Source organism: Lagopus muta, chromosome 7 (assembly GCF_023343835.1).
Source record: "Lagopus muta isolate bLagMut1 chromosome 7, bLagMut1 primary, whole genome shotgun sequence".
Taxonomy (NCBI): domain Eukaryota; kingdom Metazoa; phylum Chordata; class Aves; order Galliformes; family Phasianidae; genus Lagopus; species Lagopus muta.
In genome coordinates, this window is record NC_064439.1 from 2,401,790 (window position 1) to 2,407,789 (window position 6,000).

Consider the following 6,000-nt stretch of genomic DNA (forward strand, 5'->3'; position numbering starts at 1 on the left):
CATCACGAATTTCTTCCAATTGGGTTTTGCCTGTACCATATCCTGGATGCAAGTGGCTGTGGCAGAACACCTCCATCTGCTTAGGCAGCAAAGACTGGGAGCTTGAGCAAGTGAACCTGGGAGGTTCGGGAGCACAGTGGACTCACACTGACTTATATCACTTAATTAATCCTTTCCATAGACTTCTCTCTCCCTTGCAACAGAATCACAGCATCACCTAGATTAGAAAATACCTTCAAGATCACAAGGTGCCACCACTGAACTATGTCCTCTGGTATCACCCCGTGTATTCCTTAAATACCCCCAGGGATGGGGACTCCAGCACTTTCTTGAGCAGCCCATTCCAACACCTTCCCTTGAAGAAATCCTTCCCAGTATCCAATCTAAATCTCTTCTGGCACAACTTGCAACCACATCCTTGCAATATATCACTTCTAACATGGATATCCTTAAATAAAACAGTCCTGAAACAAACACCCCCAACTCTCACATACTTTCCCATCAGCATTAACAGAGCAATAAACTCACTTATATTAAGCTGGAAGACTTAAAGTGTATTTCCTATGGGAGGGAGCTGCGAGATGACAGCAGCCATAGGGACAAAGAATTCCCTCAATGAGCCGCGATCCTCCGTCTCCAGCGCCTGTATTCTAACGAGGACGTCACCATCCTAACAGCCACTCCACCCCATTGAGCTGTGGGGACAGAAATAGCTTCAGCTGTCGGGCTCCATCTCTGCCCATCACAGCCACTTGGAGAAATGTGAGGAGGGTGGGGGCAGTGGTTTGAATCGGTGTCGGCACCAGCGAGGAGCTCAGAGGGAAAGAGCTCTCACTAAGGATTGCGCCCTGCAAATAAACCCTAAAAGCTCTTCTTGCTGTCACTTCTCTCATTTTTCCAGGCTCTTCATTCATGCTGCTATCACAAGTTTGGGGACAAATTACATCAAACATAACCAATAGAAGTTTAATGCTGACTCTCCCCTATTTTCTCCTCTAACTTGATCTGTGTTTCTTTTTTGACGCAGCCAGAAGTAAGCAAGCAGTGCAATCCATGTTTGCCCCCCAGCTGAAGGATGGATTTACCATCTTCACCCTCAGCTCCATCTCCGAATGCACTTCACGAACCACACTCCAGTGCAGTAACACTGACACAGAAACAACCTCACCCTTCCACAGCCACAAACACCGTTCTCTTTTTCATCCCAAATACCCAAATCTCACACCTACCCGCAGCTGAAGGTTTCGGTCTTACCTGGAGCCTGAGGAGATAAAAATCCTTGGGCAGGGTGACAGAAAGCCGCTTCCTATGAAGATGACAGAAGGTGGAAGGGGGAAAAGGGGAACAGAGGACGTGGGGGCACCATGTTGGCTTTGGTTCCCCCCTTTCCCCTTCAGCAAAATAAAACAGAAACCCCAGCGGCGATAGGGACGCACGGCACAAGGTCCCCCTGAGTTCCCCGCAGTGCCTTCGCCGCTCAGGGTTAGGCTGTGCCACCCCCTGCCCACCCCTCCTGGCTGTCACATTGCTGACGTGCTTTGCTTTCCCCCCACAGCACAGCTCCAAAATAGCTCTGGGTGTCATTTACCGGAGAGATTAGGTTTCCTGCGGGAGAGAAGCAAAAGGGCATGGTTTGGGGAATGGATGGGGTGGGTGGCACAGAGGTGGTGTGGGGGGACAGAGTGGGTCAGAGCTGCTCAGATCCATCCCACAGCCAAGGGATAAATACACAGGGACTGAGGGCAGGCAGATACCAACTTCAGACACCTCTCCTTTCTAAAGGAATCACAAAATCAGTCCAGTTGGAAAAGACCTCTAAGATCCCCAGTCCAACCCCACCCCATCCCCACTGTGCCCATGGACCACGTCCCTCAGTGCCACATTTACACAGTACTGAACACCTTCCTCAAAGGTACCAGCTCAATCATAGGTGTATTTAGAACCACAGTGGCCAATAAGCAGCAATAACAAAGCAATATCTTCCTTTTTGCAGCATGAATCTTCTCTGAACACTGCAGAAATGGCTTTGAGTTGCACATCTTAGAGATATAAAAATCGTACTTCCTACATAGCAGTAGAACTGCTAATTTCAAACTATTTTCTCAAAGCAGATTTTGCAATCAAAGTTTGCTATGTAGAGTTTAAACCCCTGTCCCACTACTGATCTGAGAGCTAGAACAAACCTGGCTGGCTGCCCCTGCGCTACTTCACCTCTGCACGGCCATCAGGAGGGAACTACGAGATACGTTTATTTATGGCAGCAAACAAAGCAGATAACATTCTGAGCGTCTGAGAGCAGGGCTCAGCTGGAGGCACGGCGATATCAAGGTTGGAAAAGACCAGTCAGATCATGCAGCCCAACCACCACCCCATACCTGCCATGAAAAATGTTTACTCAGTCACTTTCCAGAGGAAAATCCCAAAGGGGATTATTAGAAATGTTGAAAGTAGGGGCTGAAAAGAGGAAGAGGGACCAAAGGCAGGGGACCGTGGCAGCTGTACAATGCACAACATCAGTGTACAGTTATTGAAGCTGTTTCTGCCTTGGTCTGCACGTAGCAGAAACCTTAATTTTGAAGCCTCTAGTTAAGTCTCACATTAGGTTTGTATTGGGTGAAAACTAAAACCCAGTATGTTCTGGATGCCAGTGAGGTTACAGTGGAAGAAAAGCTGAAGGAGAAGGTGATGAAGAAAAGTAGTATGATCAGAAGGATTCCATGAACGTAACACAATGGGATGAGCAAGGATGTTGGCCAACAAAAGACACTGAAGCCATCCAGTGCTACAAGTAGGGCTGGTTTCTCTGCATTGAAGTTAGGCACAGGACACAGCTGACTGGTGACTCTTATGAGGGAGAGGAAAGGACACAGTTCTCAAATCTTCCCATGGCCACAGTCCATCACTCACCAACGTGACATGGAGAAATGGCATGTTTCTGCTCAGGTTCCCCATTCCTTTCGAGTCAAAATATAATCACATTACCCCCAAAAATGACCCTAAAACTGCAGGATTGAGGGGGAAAAAACCATACCTAGATCTCACATAGTGCTTCCCAAAGATCTTCCCGACGATAGAAAAAGCCCAGGAAGAAGCAGATGCATCCTGGCTTATGGCAGCACTGGGAGAGCTTCATAACTCTGAACCAGAAAATGCTACAAAGAGATGAAGTTCACAATGCAGATCAGAGTATCGTTATAAAGACCATTAAGTCAGAAACTGTGGGTGGGGGAAAAAAAAAGAGAGAAGTAAGCTACCTATACCAAGTTTCAGGAGATAAAGAGAGGAAAACTGGAAAACCACAAGGCTTTTTTTGTCAACGGAAGGGAAATGAACAGCAGGCCAGCTGGACTGGGAAACCTTGAATGTCTTTGAGTCCAGGATTCCAGTTTTCCACCCAGTCTGCTCTCTCCCCATCCGGTCTGTATTTGAAGATAAGGATGCATGGGTGAAAAATAACAAAATGGTGATAAAATCCACTGCTTTCCCCATCCCCCACTACCTCATTGCAGAAGGCCCCAGGTTGGTTCTGGCACCACCAACCGTTGATCTATCCACACCTACTGTTCCTAATCACCTGCTGGTCCTTCATGGAGCACGATACGGCCACAGGGAAGACTTCCTCTATAGTTTTTTCAGTTGTACGTGTTTGCTTTGCTCAACAATCATTCTATCTAGATCAGTTGCTGAAGATGGAGGTGTTGTGGACAGGGTTATGGATCTCATTGACTCTATGAAAGCACTTTGACTTTCAGTATGGAGCCACTGACTTTGAGCTGTCTGTGGAACTTGAAGCACGGCTGCAGATTTCACTGTGCCTGCAGGTTAATTACAAGGCAGTTGCAGGCAGCCTTGTAAGCTTCTACTTAACTCTATTCCATGTCCCTTCTTGCTTCCAGTCTCAGTCATTTACTCACTAGACACAACTTGGGCAAACAATTCCAAACGTGACTGGAAGTGAAAACACGTAGCCTGAATAACAAAGTCACACTTCCTCTCATACTTTGTAAAGTTTTACAATAGCAAATGAGGTGAAATGTGATATCCAGTTGAAAGAGCCAGGAGAAGTTATGAAAACACGACGTAACTTGCACACTGGTCGGGATATTTGAGCAATACAGGTTTTCAAACCATCTTTGAAACATTCATAGGGGTATTTAGCTACTTCAGGTCTCTAGTTCTTGTTTCTATATTCCTCCTAAAAGAGTTCATTGCAGTCACACCTGAGCTGCCTGTGCAGGAACATCAGGACAACCACCCAGAGTCGTAAATAGCAGCCATACAAGTTGCTTTCTTCTGGAGATCCCAACCACCATCAGGCACAGAAGGTGAAACAAATGGAAAGAAAGCCTGATGGCAGCTCAGCTTTGGTATGAAATATCAGTGCCCACTTATTGACTCGCAGTTTTTGGGAGAGCATTTGTGAACTGTCAGACACATCAGAAGAGTTCAAGAGCATGAATAGCACTGTGTTGTCCTTCTCTACTCATCCTTATTGTAAGACAAAGAAATTATTGGGATCACATTTAGCTCACATCATCTAAGCTAGTGTCCTACTCCACACTGCTCTCCAGGCGTTACTGTGAGACAGAGGCAAAGGCTCACAATAAGCTTTATTACAAACGACTTGCAACTTTGTTTGCTCCCCAGCAGCTTAGGCTGCCCAGGACCCCACATCCACGGCCTTGGGCACCTCCAGGAAAGCTCAAGAAACATCAGACAACATTGGAAGGTCTTCCAGCACCCAATTCTCTGGTTCACCTGTTGCATTTCAAAGGTGTTTGTTTTAAGGAGAGCTTTTAAACGTACTTTGGTCAAACAAATGTGTGACCATCTTGCGTGGGAGAATCTTTCCTACACTCTGAAAAGGAAGCACCAACACTGGGTTTAACTCCAAAAAATTGTCACATTTATCCAATGGGAAGAAGATCCCTGTTGGAATTACTCCCACCTTGATGTATATTCAGGAGCATTTGCCTCATGGTTTCACCCATCTCCTTGCAGCTTGTTTGTGCAGTCCTGAGTGCTGGCAGAGACTGCAAGACAAGAGAACATCTCTCAGGAACTTTTATAGACTGACTCAAGTATCTTGACAATGAAGAAAAGGCAATCTGTCTGTGGAAAGGCAATGAGGAACAAACAAAAGTGACACACGCTTAGTACTAAATGCTTCCAAAAATAGCTTATAAAAGGCTCATACAGCCATCTTTTTCACTGTTTTTGCATCTTTAACATAAACCTCTTTCTAGGCAGTAGATCTGAACCATTTGTCCTGTAATTAACCTTGCGGGCCCTGAACAGGACAAACACTCCATGCCCTTCTATTCTGGCAGGAATCCTTGACACAGATGCAGACTGTCATTCTCGCTCATCCTCAGCAGCTCTGGTTCTGACCCACTGATTGGATCAGTGATCAGGTTGGATAGTAGGAACAATTTCTTCTCAGAAAGAGCAGTGATGCAGTGGCACAGGCTGCCCAGGGAGGTGGTGTGGTCACCAGCCCTGGAGGTGTTCAAGGACCACAGGGATCTGGCATTAAGGGACATGGTCAGTGGGCATGGTGGGGGTGGGCTGGACTTGGAAATTTAGTGGTCTTTTCCAACCTGAACGATTCTACGATTTGTTACCTTTAATTGGACTAAATCCACTAAGCTTGAAGAGTAAGGATCAAAACCAGGCACAGTTCCACTACTGCTGTGCTGGGGAAGAGCAGGATTACTGCAGGCTCTCCATCCCTTTGTACATCCCATTCTGCCTACTTCAAAGTACTCAGGCATTGCTGATCCCAAATCTGCTTGTGCTCCCCGTAATCCCCTAATCCTTCACAGAACTGCACCTGCACAGCCATTTCCTATGCTGTCATTGTCCACTGGATTATTTTTAACCCTTTCCCTCTGAGAACTTCATATATTTTTTCAGACTTCTCAGATTTGTGATTGTGGAACTCTAAATCTGATGTACCAAGGCTGTGACAGACTGCACAAAAGTCAAATTTTCAGTAAC

General features: G+C 46.2%; 1 protein-coding gene across 42 annotated transcripts in view; it reads right to left on the reverse strand.

Annotated features, from left to right (window-relative positions):
* OBSCN (obscurin, cytoskeletal calmodulin and titin-interacting RhoGEF) overlaps nucleotides 1-1,497 on the reverse strand; it is a 170,925-nt gene extending 169,428 nt beyond the window's left edge. For 14 of the 42 annotated variants that reach the window (XM_048951539.1, XM_048951540.1, XM_048951543.1 and 11 more), the window contains exon 1: nucleotides 1,255-1,496. The gene's annotated coding sequence lies outside the window, so the exon portion shown is untranslated. Of the gene's footprint in view, nucleotides 1-1,254 lie in introns of all 42 variants that reach the window. The other 28 variants (XM_048951567.1, XM_048951551.1, XM_048951562.1 and 25 more) reach the window with 3 other exon arrangements.
* Nucleotides 1,498-6,000: the final 4,503 nt, after the last annotated feature.